Below are 17,168 nucleotides of genomic sequence, written 5' to 3'. Positions count from 1 at the left end.
ATACTAACACGAATTCTTTACAGACGAATGGAAAAACTAGTAGAAGCCGACCTCGTGGAAGATCAGTTTGGATTCCGTAGAAATACTGGAACACTTGAAGCGATACTGACCTTACGACTTACCTTAGAAGAAAGATTAAGGAAAGGCAAACATACGTTTCTAGCATTTGTAGACTTAGAGAAAGCTTTTGACAATGTTGACTGGAATACTCTCTTTCAAATTCTAAAGGTGGCAGGGGTAAAATACAGGGAGCGAAAGGCTATTTACAATTTGTACAGAAACCAGATGGAAGTTATAAGAGTCGAGGGACATGAAAGGGAAGCAGTGGTTGGGAAGGGAGTAAGACAGGGTTGTCGCCTCTCCCCGATGTTATTCAATCTGTATATTGAGCAAGCAGTAAAGGAAACAAAAGAAAAATTCGGAGTAGGTATTAAAATCCATGGAGAAGAAATAAAAACTTTGAGGTTCGCCGATGACATTGTAATTCTGTCAGAGACAGCAAAGGACTTGGAAGAGCAGTTGAATGGAATGGACAGTGTCTTGAAAGGAGGATATAAGATGAACATCAACAAAAGCAAAATGAGGATAATGGAATGTAGTCAAATTAAGTCGGGTGATGCTGAGGGAATTAGATTAGGAAATGAGACACTTAAAGTAGTAAAGGAGTTTTGCTATTTGGGGAGCAAAATAACTGATTATGGTTGAAGTAGAGAGGATATAAAATGTAGGCTGGCAATGGCAAGGAAAGCGTTTCTGAAGAAGAGAAATTTGTTAACATCGAGTATAGATTTAAGTGTCAGGAAGTCGTTTCTGAAAGTATTTGCATGGAGTGTAGCCATGTATGGAAGTGAAACATGGACGATAAATAGTTTGGACAAGGAGAGAATAGAAGCTTTCGAAATGTGGTGCTACAGAAGAATGCTGAAGATTAGATAGGAAGATCACATAACTAATGAGGAAGTATTGAATAGGATTGGGGTGAAGAGAAGTTTTGTGGCACAACTTGACCAGAAGAAGGGATCGGTTGGTAGGACATGTTCTGAGGCATCAAGGGATCACCAATTTAGTATTGGAGGGCAGCATGGAGGATAAAAATCGTAGAGGGAGACCAAGAGGTGAATACACTAAGCAGATTCAGAAGGATGTAGGTTGCAGTAGGTACTGGGAGATGAAGAAGCTTGCACAGGATAGAGTAGCATGGAGAGCTGCATCAAACCAGTCTCAGGACTGAAGACCACAACAACAACAACAACAACACATATCTGTGGCCAAAATGAATCTGTTGCATTAACACCATATTGTTCATTGACTCTGAAGTAGTCTGTTTGAACCATGGAGGAAAATATCATCATCAAAATTTGTCCTATAACTTTGAGTGAATACATACAGTTTCTACTACCAGTAGTGTCCATCCTTATTCAGGGCTCAAAGCCCATTGCTGTACTTAGTGCCATGGAATTGGAGCAAACTGTTGATGAGGACCCATCTACTGCAGGAGCCATTAAACTGGACCACCTCTCTCATGTTTTCGAAGAAGACTACTCATTGCAAATTGTTTCCACTAGGAAATGTGAGATTTGTGTTCTCTTTCCAACACTGATTGATTAATAACAACAGTTCTTAGCCAAGGTTGTTGAACTGCTGATAATAGCATTTACGTACTTCATACTGTAGGCCAATTTGGTTATACAACTATTCCCATCTGCTTTTTACAGGTACACAGACATACATTTACATCTCATAAACATTCAAGGAGTTGGGCAGTCCTGACCATAAGCAGCACGTCTTAAGACATTAATGCTATTTTGACTTCTATGATGTTTACTGTTCCTGTAAAATGCAAAGTATGAGTGGAGAATTTGATGACTGGTATTGATTGATTAATTGATTTGGGGGACAGGAACAAACATCAACATCATCGGTCCCATCGGATTAGAGAAGGATGGGGAAGGAAGTCAGCCGTGATGTTTCAAAGGAACCATCCTGGCATCTGCCTGCAGCGATATAGGGAAACCTAAATCAGGATGGTCGAACACAGGTTTGAACCGTCATCCTTCCGAATGCGAGTCCAGTGTGCTAACAACCTCGCTTGGGGACTCGTATTATAAAATGAAGAAAACAAAAGATAATGGCAAAATATCTTCATTCACCTGTTAGCTAAGTTATAAGCAAATGATGTTATTAACTAACAAAAGAAATTTGATGAGAAATGGACGAGCAGTGTTGTTGACAAACGCAAAACACAACGGCAGAAATTTGCTTTTTTACATTAAGGAGGAAGAGCGTCTGAACAGTGTGTGCGGTCTTTCCTTATGGATAAAACTTACATGCCAGTGATAACGATCAACTTCGATAACAAATACCGCATAAGGTAGAGTAGTTCATAACAAATAACGTCTGGAGTGTATTAGATAAAATGTGGCACCTGTCCGAAACCGTACATACATCAAACCAGGGGCGGATCCAGGATCTCGGTCAGCAGGGGGGGAGGGGCAAAGTTTTTGGTACCTGCCTTCTAAAAAATTAATTCCAAATAAAACCACTAATAGTAATAGTCTATACGCGCGCGCGCGCGCACGCACACACGCACACACACACACACACATATATATATATATATATATATATATATATATATATATATATATATATATTCTGTTTTTAGTTTAATTGTGTACCGCTGTGTGTTAAGTGTGTTTAATGAAATAACTTACTGCATTACCTAAAAAATATTCTTCAAATACGGCACGTGCACTTGAAAAACTCTGTGACTGACTGCTAATGTAAAATAATCTATAAAAATGCTAATGTTCATTTGTTTCCATTCTTAAATCTTCGAAATTAGTTCACCAATTGCTTTCATTTGACAGAATGTTGCCATCGAATTCGCGCATGTGTTTACACGCAGCAATGACGGTACGACTGCGAAAAGTTATAATAGGGTATTTGACTGTGTTCAGGAAATCATCTTATATTGTTAATTACTTCATTTTATGCTCATAATAAGCTGTTTTTCCTCATGAATGTAAATATTAACAATAAGAAAAGGGCAATTGCCCCCTTGTCCCCCCCCCCCCCCCCCCCCCCCCTGGCCACTGGATCCGCCCCTGCATCAAACGAACAGATCTTCTGATGCCCAGGTTAAAGAACAGTGCAGTTGGAAGACTGAAAATGACTTCCAATCAGAGTAAAGGAAATCTATAATTTATATCAAAAAGCAGATCAGTATTTCCGTGACTTAATTTGTAATAGTTGTTTGTATTTTACAGTAATGAAACAGCTTTTGGTTCTTAGTTTTAAAAATCCAAACATAAAGTCGGCTGCATAGGTTAACGTCTAGGGCCTGTAATTATGTTCTTGCGGCCATTTGGAGAGCTTGAAAATGTTATTAATCAAAATAGTATCCGCAGGTGCGAGTGAACAAAGCGATTTCCATAACAAAAACGTTGTAGAAGTATTTTATGACCTGTTGGGATGCTTCTTCTCCCTGGTTTTTGCACTTCCCTTTGTTGGATTTCCGTTTTCTGCCTACTCACACTTTGATTTAATAGTTGTTTCAATACAGCTATTTCGCGCGCATTTGTGATCACAGCTACCAGTTCACCAATCGCGAATCGATTCTGCAGGCTTGATTCTAGTGTACTTTTTGTTTATCTACACGAGTAGTTACATATTTCTCACTTGTTTTCACTTTGAGAAGGCTTTCTCTCGCTACCAATTTTATATTGTGGATATTTTTAATCGAATGTTTGCGATTTAAGAGGTATCAACTTTGTACTATCACTTAACAGAACGAAGGTATGTCCACATTTTGAGCGCCTTTCCTGGATCGTTCAGTTGACAGGTTATTATGTATTGTACATTCGTGTATAGAAGTTAGTTTGGTCTGATTGCCATGCAGCAGGCCTGGTTTCGATTCCTGGTCGGGGCTGAAATTTTTTCCGCTCGGGGACTGGGTTGCCATCATCATCATTTCATCATGATCGACATGCAAGTCGCCCATTGTGATGTCAGCTGAAAAGACTTGCAACTCAGCGGCTGGTATTTTACTATCTTTATTTTTCTTGGTTTTTAAACAGATTCTCTGGTTATGATTTTCGAAGAAGCCCTAACTACTGGTGACGCTATTTGTAGGGCCCGAGGCTGAGAAATGCCATAACATAATTTTTGTAGCTATAGGGTACGTTTATGCTGCAGCCGCCCGGCTGGCACCTCGCTTTTCGCAGGTAGTCTTTGTGGCTGTCACAATATACTAGCATCCTGCTTGCACATCGCTGCTTGGTTGTCGCGTAGGCCGTAGGCATTTCGCTTCTCGCCGAGAATGTTTATCGCGCATTCGTTAACATGGCTAGTTCAGTAAATCAGTTGCAGTGTGTCAACTAGAACAATACTGTCAGCATCATGTGAGGACGTAATAGTGATCTATCAAGCCAAACATGTAGTTATTAAAAAGAAGAAACAAGAAGAGATATGAATCCAACTTTTGAATGTCTCTCGTCCACACTGCAGATACTTTCACATTTTCTGTCAACAGCTCAAAAATTATTCGGAGCATTTATTCTAACAGTTTATTTTAAATAATATTAGACCAGAATAGTTAAAGAAGTGAAGATTCGACCCAACATTATGAATGTAATTTCTGTGAAAGACTGATCGGTAGGCCTACCGATTCTGGAGTAATAATTCGTCAGTTTTCATCTACACCTGCCGCTTACAGATTTTTGTGCTGATATTCTATCGAAAAAAGAAAACGATAAATTAGCTGAAACAGAGAAACTAATTTCAAAAAATTATTATTCCTAAAGTTGTCCATCATGAAGAGCTTGTGATAATCTGTACGCCAAGTGTCACAGATAGCTCTGCGTTCAAAAAAGGCTGAAATAAGTGCCTTTTCAAAATGGTAATTTGCGCATCTCATTCTTGTAATTATAAGCTCACAACAAGCACTACCGTCTGTGTATGGAGGTTCCATTAATAGAGGATACTGTGAAAAACCAGTCAGTCTACAGTGGACATTGCTTACGGAACACCATCTTGGAATATTCCTCAAGTATGTGGCATCCATACGAAATAGAACTATCAGCGGATATGAAAAGTGTAGAGGGAAGGACAACATCAACAGTCTCGTTTGTTTCATCCAAGAGACTGTCCATTTCTCATAACATAACAAAGCTTCAAGTATCAGCAACAAAGAAGGAATCTAGGTATATACTACAGCTCCCTACATATCGATCTTGCAGTGATCGCAAGAACAATATTAATCTAATTACGTTTGTACAGTGGTATTAACACTGAAGCGCCGAAGTAACTGGTATAGGCATGCGTATTCAAGTACAGAGATATGTAAACAGGCAGAATACGGTGCTGCCGTTGGCAATGCGTATGTAAGACAACGAGTGTTTGCCGTAGTTGTTAGGTCGGTTACTGCTGCTTCAGTGGTATGTTATCAAGATTTAAATCAGTTTTAATGTGGTGTTATAGTCAGCGCACGAGCGATGGGACACAGCAATGTAGTGCGGATTTTCCCGTGCAACCATTTCAAGAGTGTACCGTGAATATCAGCAATACAGTAAAACATCAAATCTCCGTCATCGCTACGGCCGGAAAAAGGTCCTGCAAGAATGGGACCGATGACGACTAAAGAGAATCGTTCAACGTGACAGAAGTGCGACCCTTCCTCAAACTGCTACAAATTTCAATGCTGGGCCGTCAACAAGTGTCAGCGTGCGAACCATTCAACGAAACATCATCGATATGGCCTTACGGAGCAGAAGGCCCACTCGAGTACTCTCGATGATTGCACAACACAAAGCTTTATGCCTCGCCTGGGCCAGCCAACACCGACATTGGACTGTTGATGACTGGAAAAATGTTACCTGGTCGGACGAGTCTCCTTTCCAATTGCATCGAGCAGATGGACGTGTACGGGTATGGAGATAACCTAATGAATCCATGGACCCTTCATGTCAGCAGGGGACTGTTCTAGCTGGTGGAGGCTCTGTAATGGTGTGGGGCTTGTGCAGTTGGAGTGACATGGGACCCCTGATTCGTCTAGATACGACTCTGACAGGTGACACGTACGTAAGCATCCTGTCTGATGACCTGCATCCATTCATGCCCATAGTACATTCCAACGGACTTGGTCAATTCCAGCAGGACAATGCGACTCCCCATACGTCCAGAATTGCTACAGAGTGGCTCCAGTACGAGCACTCTTCTGAGTTTAAACACTTCCGCTGGCCACCAAACTCCCCAGACATGAACATTATTGAGCATATCTGGGATGCCTTGCAACGTGCTGTTCAGAAGAGATCTGCACCCCACCGTACTCTTACGGATTTATGAACAGCCCTGCCGGATTCATGGTGTCAGTTCCCCGTAGCACTACATTAGTCGAGTCCATGATATTAGGCAGGTATACTAGTTCCTTTAGCACTTCAGTGTAAAAAGTCACTTTTCGTTCGCCTCATAACTAATATGTGGACAATGGGAAGTACCTTCTGCCACGCGGTTCACAGTAGTTTGCAGAGTATGGGGGTCTGGAAGCTATGTACACTGTGCGAGAAACTGCGCTCCGAGGAAGAGCCAAACACGGCACTGACTGTGTGACCTAGGTAAGACAACAAGTGTTTTGGGTAGTTATTAGATCAGTTACTGCTACTTCAGTGGTAGAATATCAAGATTTAAGTGAGTTTTAATGTGGTGTAATAGTCAGCGCACGAGCGATGGGACACAGCATCTCCGAGGTAGCAATGGAGTGGGAATTTTCCCGTGCAACCATTTCACGAGTAACTGTAGCAACCAGTCACGACGTAGGTTTCAGGACATGTGGCGACTGTCGCGGAGCGAAACACTAACCAGCTTGACATCATCGGCTGGCGAGGTATGTAGCGAACACCGGGGTGAGCAGCGATGGTGCAGGTTAAATGGGCCGGTTACACTCAGTGAGCGATCATCGCCGGGCCGAAATGTTATCAAGGTTATTGCGACTGCGCTGCAGAAATCTCGCTGGGAAGCCCTTGCACGTCCTAAAAACTGTCCCGATCTCTCCCCAGACGATTTCCATGTCTTTCAAGCCCTGAAGAAATACGTTTGTGGTTGTCGATTTGCTTCGGTCGAAGAGATGAACGACCCCTGGGTACTATCATGGTTTCGTAGGCTACCGCAAACATTTTTCTAAGAAGGCATTGATCATCTTGTCTCGCAGTGGCATAAATGTATTAACAGATATGGTGAATGCTTTTCAAATAATAAAAAGTTTACTCACTTTTTTCTATCTGTCTTGTCTTCAATTGACTGCCACTTATACGTATGTACACTACTGGCCATTAAAATTGCTACACCACGAACATGACGTGCTACAGACGCGAAATTTAACAGACAGTAAGAAGATGCTGCCCTACGCAAATGATTAACTTTTCAAAGCATTCACACAAGGTTGGCGCCGGTGGCGACACCTACAACGTGCTGACATGAGGAAAGTTTCCATCCGATTTCTCATACACAAACAGCAATTGACCGGCGTTGCCTGGTGAAACGTTGTTGTGATGCCTCGTGTAAGGAGGAGAAATGCGTACCATCACGTTTCCGACTTTGATAAAGGTCGGATTGTAGCCTATCGCGATTGCGGCTTATCGTATCGTGACATTGCTGCTCGCGTTGGTCGAGATCCAATGACATGGAATTGGTGGGTTCAGAAGGGGGAGGTTAATACGGAACGCCGTGCTGGATCTTAGCGGCCTAGTGTCACTAGCAGTCGAGACGACAGACATCTTATCCGCTTGGCTGTAACGGAAAGTGCAGCCACGTCTCGATCCCTGAGACAACAGATGGGGACGTTTGCAAGACATCAACCATCTGCATGAACAGTTCGACGACATTTGCAGTAGCATGTACTATCAGCTCGGAGACTATGGCTGCGGTTACCCTTGACGCTGCATCACAGACAGGAGCGCCTGCTATGGTGTACTCAACGACGAACCTGGGTGCACGAATGGCAGTACGTCATTTTTTCGGATGAATCCAGGTTCCGTTTACAGCATCATGTGGTCGCATCCGTGTTTGGCGACATCGCGGTGAACGCACATTGGAAGCTTGTATTCATCATCGGCATACTGGCGTTTCACCCAGCGTGATGGTATGGGGTGCCATTGGTTACACGTCTCGGTCACCTCTTGTTCGCATTGACGTCACTTTGAACAGTGGACGTTACATTTCAGATGTGTTACGACCCGTGGGTTACCCTTCATTCGATCCCTGCGGACCCTATATTTCAGCAGGATAATGCACGACCGCATGTTGCAGGTCCTGTACGGGCCTTTCTGGATACAGAAAATGTTCGACTGCTGCCCTGGCCAGCACATTCTCCAGATCTCTCATCAATTGAAAACATCTGGTCAATGGTGGCTGAGCCACTGGCTCGTCACAATACACCAGTCACTACTCTTGATGAACTGTGGTATCGTGTTGAAGCTGCATGGGTAGCTGTAACTGTACACGCCATCCAAGCTCTGTTTGACTCAATGCCCAGGCGTATCAAGGCCGTTATTACGGCCAGAGGTGGTTGTTCTGGGTACTGATTTCTCAGGATCTATGCACCCAAATTGCGTGAAAATGTAGTCATATGTCAGTTCTAGTATAATATATTTGTCCAATGAATACTCGTTTATCATCTGCATTTCTTGTTGGTGTAGCAATTTTAATGACCAGTAGTGTAGATACCTGAGTCACGAGCAAAAAGTCTGAAGCTGCTATTAATATTGTGTGGCAGGCCATTAATATTCTACTCCAACAGCAAGGATCTCAACTTAATTTCCTGGCGCTCACGTAAAGTTACTTCTTCACCTGTCTATGACTCTCCATCCAATATAACACGTTGCGTGCAGGCTGTCAATAAACTCAGTCCAGTCACTTTTGTTTTGTATCCCTTAACATCGTTCTTGCCTCAATAGAAGAAGACCGGGAAAATAAACTTATAAAAAGGTCTTACCATCATATAAAATATATCATAGTGAAGAAATGAAGTATGTTACAGAGTATTGATATAAATTTTTGTTCCAATCTGGGTATGTGGCAGCAGTATCAGATGAGAGAAGGGCGTACCCGTCGATGACACGGATCCCGTTTTTCCCTTATCTGCAACAATGACAGCGGCGTCACTCCGCTTTACAAGCAACACCACTCAGCGTTTACGAAACCAACGACGCGCGGTTGTCACACAGGACGCCGGACTGCGCCACATAATTTATCTGGCGGTGCGATCCGTCACGGGAAGACAGCATCACGCGACAGACAGCGACAGCGCTGATAACGCTACACTTGTACGGGCAAAATTAACCATATGCGCAGCCCCAACAAGAAATAGACCAAGGCGTCTAATGTGGAAGTATCTTGTTTTTCTGCAACAGCTTTGCGAATTTTGACCTGGTTCCGAGCGCTGTCTTAGGCGTGGCGTGGACGTCTGGTGCCGTATGGTCAGGGACGTGGCGCGGTCGGGACCTGAGCAATTCGCAGTGAAGTGGTTCAAAATGGTTCAAATGGCTCTGAGCACTATGGGACTCAACTGCTGAGGTCATTAGTCCCCTAGAACTTAGAACTAGTTAAACCTAACTAACCTAAGGACATCACAAACATCCATGCCCGAGGCAGGATTCGAACCTGCGACGTAGCGGTCTTGCGGTTCCAGACTGCAGCGCCTTTAACCGCACGGCCACTTCGGCCGGCGCAGTGAAGTGGCCTCCCGTCAGAGAGACGTGGGACGGTCGTGCTACGAATGGATCACACCATGTCATCTTTCTCAGACGAAGCTATTGGTGCACTGTACGTCTCGTAAGTCGTTAATGTTGAGCAGTGACCAAGATATTGGGTACACCCGTTATGGTGAAAAAAGAGAAGAGTTGTAGAACATTCTACGTAATGAAAGAACTGAACATGTATCCCGAACGTTCCAGCATTTTCAGAGAATGTCTCAAAAGTATTTCTACATTACGTTAGGTAAAGTGAAGGACAGTATCCGGAGAAAAACAACGAAACTGGAATGTTGTGATCAGAATACTTATTTTTCATAATACGAGGGTGGGTAAAATGGAAACCTTAAATATTTTTTTAAACATTATTTACTGTGCAGAAGTGGCACAAAGCTGTATCACTTTTCAACAGAATCTCCCCCACACTCAATGCAAGTCCTCCAGCGCTTACAAAGTGCAAAAATTCCGTAAGAAAAAAATTCTTTTGGTAGTCCACTCAACCACTCATGCACCACGTGGCGTACCTCTTCATCATAACGGAACTTCTCTCCTCCTATTGCGTCTTTGAGTGGTCCAAACATATGGAAATCACTTGGGGCAAGGTCTGGTGAGTATGGTGGAAGAGGAAGATACTCAAAACGCAGGTCTGTGATTGTTGCAACTGTTGTACGGACAGTGTGGGGCCTTGCATTGTCATGTTGCAAAAGGACACCTGCTGACAGCAATCCACGTCGCGTTGATTTGATTGCAGGCCGCAGATGATTTTTTAGGAGATTTGTGTATGATGCACTGGTGATAGTGGTCCCTCTAGGCATGTAATGCTCCAAAATGACGCCTTTTTTCGTCCCAAACGAGAGTCAGCATAACCTTCCCTTCTGATGGTTCTGCTCGAAACTTCTTTGGTTTTGGTGTTGAGGAATGGCGTCATTCCTTGCTCGATCTCTTCGTTTCCGGTTGGTGGAAGTGAACCCAGGTTTCGTCCCCAGTAACGATTCTTGCAAGGAAGCCATCACCTTCTCGTTCAAAGCGCCGAAGAAGTTCTTCAGAAGCATCAACACGTCGTTCTCTCATTTCAGGAGTCAGCTGCCGTGGCACCCATCTTGCAGACACTTTGTGAAACTGGAGCACATCATGCACAATGTGGTGTGCTGACCCATGACTAATCTGTAAACATGCTGCAATGTATTTCAGTGTCACTCGGCGGTTTTCCTTCACTGTGGCTTCAACTGCTGCAATGTTCTGTGGAGTCACAATTCGTTGTGCCTGACCTGGACGAGGAGCGTCTTCCACTGAAGTCACACCATTTGCGAACTTCCTACTCCATTCGTAGACTTGCTGCTGTGACAAACATGCATCACCGCACTGAACCTTCATTCGTCGATGAATTTCAATAGGTTTCACACCTTCACTATGCAATAACCGAATAACAGAGCGCTGTTCTTCCCTCAAAATATCCTTCCAGCCGGAATACTGGATTTCAGTCATTGACAACGCCAAGGACAACGTATCCTTCTGTGCGAGATGGAAGCAGACGATTTCACGGATTTTTACGCACTATAACACGGCTTGCACAGAGGCTCATTCAGAATAACTGCGTCTCGTTACACAATTCATCATTTTTTACGCACATCGGATGACTCCGGATTAATGAAAACAGCAGCGCGCCATTTAGAGTTCTGTGCCAAGCGTCCCTTCGGCGTGTCAGACGGACGTGTCGCGGACCACGAAGCGACGCGTCGCCGCCACGCCATCTCTGTGTAAAATAGTTGTTATTGAGAAAAATAAACAATTGATCTGTCGCACAACACAATGGCCAGTGTATTGTCAGCAGCGGAGGACAATGCGCCCGACAGGAATGCACAAGGTACCCATCTGTGCCTCGTGAGCTTAGTTCGAAAAACATTGTCACGAAAGTAGATCTGCCTTTGTCAGCAGTACATTTCAACAAATTAAATATATCTAATCATGACACTCTTTTAGGATATTCCTATTTTCGTAATAATACCGACCATTTTCTTCACTTGTGTAGTCTGTTGTATAATTAGTTTATTAATGCTGATAATGTGCATGCAACAATTTAAATGCTTTTTCTCATCACGGCGAACCAATTAAAACTTTGTTATTTGCTTTTCGACTCTTTCTAGATTGCAGTGAAAATGTGATGTTCACATGCATGTAGTCAGTTGCCGAAAAAATGGTTCAAATGGCTCTGAGCACTATGGGACTCAACAACATCTGAGGTCATCAGTCCCCTAGAACTTAGAACTACTTAAACCTAACTAACCTAAGGACATCACACACATCCATGTCCGAGGCAGGATTCGAACCTGCGATCGTAGCGGTCGCGCGGTTCCAGACTGAAGCGCCTAGAACCGCTCGGCCACTCCGACCGGCTACAGAGTGTCATTTTACATTATTACATCCATATCCAAGCAATCACAGTGAGACTTCTATACTTCAGATCTTGGACGCTTTTTACCAGGAGCACAAAGGGATCACACCTGTGGAGATTATCCCTTTCTAAATGTTTGTAACAGGTCGTACATATACGCCAGCATACTAGGCAGCGAAGAGGTAACGTAGTTTTACTTTCCTCCCTTGCTTCTTAATCACATGATTTTATATTATTCCTTGCTTCCTTATTCACTGTCTGGAGCCGAGCGACCGCTACGGTCGCAGGTTCGAATCCTGCCTCGGGCATGGATGTGTGTGATGTCCTTAAATTAGTTAGGTTAAATTAGTTCAAAGTTCTAGGCGACTGATGACCTCAGAAGTTAAGTCGCGTAGTGCTCAGAGCCATTTGAACCTTATTCACTACCCTCTGTTCCTTTTTGCGATCTGAAAACATCGCGGAGGCATATGGTACAATTCCAGCGGCCAATGACTCATCAATCACTGAAGTATGCATTTTTCTTGACAGAAGAAAAACAAAACAAAACAATACAGATATAAATAACAGAAAAGTATAACGTGCTAACGAAGAAAGCTGGAGCGTTTAAATGGGGAAAAACGAAACACTACCCAAAGGCAATAAAATTTAGTACACAGTAAGGCAAAATTTATCGTATGGACAATACCACCACTGCTCATATGCGCCGTTCCGATGTGAGCATATGGCCGGGCTACTTTTCCGCTCCCCGCCTCAAATTTCCCACGGTGCTATAGCGAGGCACGCGAGACGCGCGGCGCGAGAAACTGTGCCTCAACCACAACGCCGCCCGACCTGGCGCAGGCGCGTGTCGCGTCCCAGTCGCGTCGCGTCGCAATTTGCGCGGCCCCATTTGAACCTGTGAAGTTACAAAAATGCGCGCTGCGCTGCGTCGCGGTGCGTCGCTCCACACGCGCTATACGCGTCTCAATTTGCGCCTAACTTAAGTTGCTTCACGGGCGTGGCGCGAAACGCCATTTCTGTGTGAATTGGGCCTTAGGAACACAGTGCAAAAACAAGTAAAAACAAAAGTTTTGCACAAGATTTGGTAAGTCGGTCATCCGCAGCTGAGAGGCATGATAATTTAGAGAGATCCACATTCGTTGTACATATATTTATTTAAACCACGACTGGTTTCGAGATTTTAAAATCCCATCTTCAGGTGTACGAAATTATAGTATTTGGTAATACATAACATGTGGTCGGGCCAGTCAGTGCAAGCATTCCAGTCATGGCATGTTGGCGGACTGTCACACGGTTGGAACGCCAACCATTACTATGTGGAGGGCCAAGCCGGAGGTTTGGAAGCGCTTTTTCTATCGAACATTGAAGTAACTGGAGTTCGTGAAAGAGACAGCTATCTTGAAATCCGGTACTTAATTGTGGCAAAGAATATCAAATTAAATTGAGGCTGTTGTAATACGACGCAGTAAGTAGACGGAAAAAATGGTAATTACCGTTAGATTGTTGGGACTGTCAGCAGTCCGATACGTAGTGGGAGGCGACACGATGAGTGCTAAGCTGTAACTACATGCGTTGATCACAACTAACGCAGAGAAGCTCAGCCTCCAAACGAAATGTTAATGAAGTGGTGCTTACATTATTGCAATTATAAATTATTACCTTCACAAAGAATTACATTAGATTTTTCGGTAAAACTCGTGGTGTGTTATCCAGAACTGTGATCGGAACTGTCATCAGAACGCTAGTGCGATTTCGTATATTTTCTGTATTGGAAAATGGGCCCCTCATTATGGCAATTATCACATAAACTATTACTTGCACGAAAATATCATTAAGATATTCTGTAGAGCTCTTGGGGAACTATTAAGGATTGTGATCACAATTTTATTTTCGCAAATTGGCAAACAATTTTTTCACAACATTAAAATTTTCCCGATTGCTGGTGTTTTCTTCAAATGGCTCTGAGCACCATGGGACTTAACTTCTGAGGTCATCAGTCCCCTAGAACTTAGAACTACTTAAACCTAACTAACCTAAGGGAAGCACACACATCCATGCCCGAAGCAGGATTCGAACCTGCGACCGTAGCGGTCGCGCGGTTCCAGACTGTAGCGCCTAGAACCGTGTTTTCTTCGCGATATTCTGCAGAACTATTCAAAGTTAGTACAGAGAACACTAGAACTACAGCGTATCTACCAAGAACTCTGAAAAAATGTATATTTCTCGAAAGTCGGGCGCCAACTTCACCAGACTAGTCGCCCGACGTCCATCGATCGCAGGTAGAAGGCTTGTGGACAGTATCTAATGCACAAATTGTCGGCTTCTCTTTCTCAGAACGACAGTCTCTGAAAGGAAAATCCCAAAAGAGCAGATAGGTACATTTTTCACAGATCGATGGACCAGTCGGGTAAATGAAGTGAATAAAAAAGCGTTAGGTTGTGAGGATTGAAAGCTAGCATGGAAATTAGTGGAGGGAATGGTTTTTTGCAAGAGGCGCGCCTGCCCTACGACCGCAGCGCTGCGGTGGCGGAGCGCGCGACCACTTCCTGCGGCAGCCTCCCGCGGAAGCAACCGTTGCACCGTGGGTACTCGGAATCTGCCGGCAGTGTTGTGCGCCAGTAAAACGCATAGCTGCGCTGACGTTTCGGACCGGAAATTGACGTTACCTTGCTCTGGTTCCCAGTTTGTAAAGGATAAAAGCACTCTTCTGCCTGCGCCTATTTTACCGCTCTGAAAGATGTATGCTATACTTCCCTACTTTCATATCTCGTGGTTATTCTCATTTCGCTCTCATTCTTTGCTGTTTCTTGTTTTTTTAATTTTTTTCTATTCCCTGCTGGAATTGACTTATACACTCCTGGAAACTGAAATAAGAACACCGTGAATTCATTGTCCCAGGAAGGGGAAACTTTATTGACACATTCCTGGGGTCAGATACATCACATGATCACACTGACAGAACCACAGGCACATAGACACAGGCAACAGAGCATGCACAATGTCGGCACTAGTACAGTGTATATCCACCTTTCGCAGCAATGCAGGCTGCTATTCTCCCATGGAGACGATCGTAGAGATGCTGGATGGCCGGCCGAAGTGGCCGTGCGGTTAAAGGCGCTGCAGTCTGGAACCGCGCGACCGCTACGGTCGCAGGTTCGAATCCTGCCTCGGGCATGGATGTTTGTGATGTCCTTAGGTTAGTTAGGTTTAAGTAGTTCTAAGTTCTAGGGGACTAATGACCTCAGCAGTTGAGTCCCATAGTGCTCAGAGCCATTTGAACCATTTTTGATGCTGGATGTAGTCGTGTGGAACGGCTTGCCATCCCATTTCCACCTGGCGCCTCAGTTGGACCAGCGTTCGTGCTGGACGTGCAGACCGCGTGAGACGACGCTTCATTCAGTCCCAAACATGCTCAATGGGGGACAGATCCGGAGATCTTGCTGGCCAGGGTAGTTGACTTACACCTTCTAGAGCACGTTGGGTGGCACGGGATACATGCGGACGTGCATTGTCCTGTTGGAACAGCAAGTTCCCTTGCCGGTCTAGGAATGGTAGAACGATGGGTTCGATGACGGTTTGGATGTACCGTGCACTATTCAGTGTCCCCTCGACGATCACCAGTGGTGTACGGCCAGTGTAGGAGATCGCTCCCCACACCATGATGCCGGGTGTTGGCCCTGTGTGCCTCGGTCGTATGCAGTCCTGATTGTGGCGCTCACCTGCACGGCGCCAAACACGCATACGACCATCATTGGCACCAAGGCAGAAGCGACTCTCATCGCTGAAGACGACACGTCTCCATTCGTCCCTCCATTCACGCCTGTCGCGACACCACTGGAGGCGGGCTGCACGATGTTGGGGCGTGAGCGGAAGACGGCCTAACGGTGTGCGGGACCGTAGCCCAGCTTCATGGAGACGGTTGCGAACGGTCCTCGCCGATACCCCAGGAGCAACAGTGTCCCTACTTTGCTGGGAAGTGGCGGTGCGGTCCCCTACGGCACTGCGTAGGATCCTACGGTCTTGGCGTGCATCCATGCGTCGCTGCGGTCCGGTCCCAGGTCGACGGGCACGTGCACCTTCCGCCGACCACTGGCGACAACATCGATGTACTGTGGAGACCTCACGCCCCACGTGTTGAGCAATTCGGCGGTACGTCCACCCGGCCTCCCGCATGCCCACTATACGCCCTCGCTCAAAGTCCGTCAACTGCACATACGGTTCACGTCCACGCTGTCGCGGCATGCTACCAGTGTTAAAGACTGCGATGGAGCTCCGTATGCCACGGCAAACTGGCTGACACTGACGGCGGCGGTGCACAAATGCTGCGCAGCTAGCGCCATTCGACGGCCAACACCGCGGTTCCTGGTGTGTCCGCTGTGCCGTGCGTGTGATCATTGCTTGTACAGCCCTCTCGCGGTGTCCGGAGCAAGTATGGTGGGTCTGACACACCGGTGTCAATGTGTTCTTTTTTCCATTTCCAGGAGTGTATTTATATAAGCTCTGAAAGAGCTGAATACAGTTAGCAGGTTGTAAATGATGTAGCCTGCAGCAGGTTATTCGGACATGAAGCTCGCGCGGAGTAGAGTAGCGTGGAGCGCTACATCAAACCAACCTTCGAACTGAAAACGACAATAACAACATTGTTATATTGAGGATAGTCACTGTTTAAATAGTCTGCTATTCCTTGCCCATTACGTTAGTTAAAAAGAAAAGAAAAAGAATAGGATACTCTCCACAATGTAAAAACCGTGTAAAGGTAGAATACCAAACACTTAAACAGGGGCTTACAGAAGTTTCTAGATTTACATCCTTCATGATTCTAATGGTCTTTTTTTGTATTGTAAATACTCGTTTGCCGGCTGGAGTGGCCGAGCGGTTCTAGGCGCTACAATCTGGAACCGCGCGACCGCTACGGTCGCAGGTTCGAATCCTGCCTCGGGCATGGATGTGTGTGGTGTCCTTAGGTTAGTTAGGTTTAAGTAGTTCTAAGTTCTAGGGGACTGATGACCTCAGAAGTTAAGGACTGATGA

The 17,168-nt window shown here is 44.9% G+C and overlaps 1 protein-coding gene across 5 annotated transcripts in view; it reads right to left on the bottom strand.

Annotated features, from left to right (window-relative positions):
- LOC124603882 (G-protein coupled receptor Mth2-like) overlaps positions 1-17,168 on the bottom strand; it is a 643,834-nt gene that overhangs the window by 29,100 nt on the left and 597,566 nt on the right. The window lies entirely within an intron of this gene.

Source organism: Schistocerca americana, chromosome 1 (genome assembly GCF_021461395.2).
Source record: "Schistocerca americana isolate TAMUIC-IGC-003095 chromosome 1, iqSchAmer2.1, whole genome shotgun sequence".
NCBI classification, from domain to species: domain Eukaryota; kingdom Metazoa; phylum Arthropoda; class Insecta; order Orthoptera; family Acrididae; genus Schistocerca; species Schistocerca americana.
Note: the sequence above shows the minus strand (reverse complement) of the source record. Positions and strands in the feature narration are given on the sequence as shown.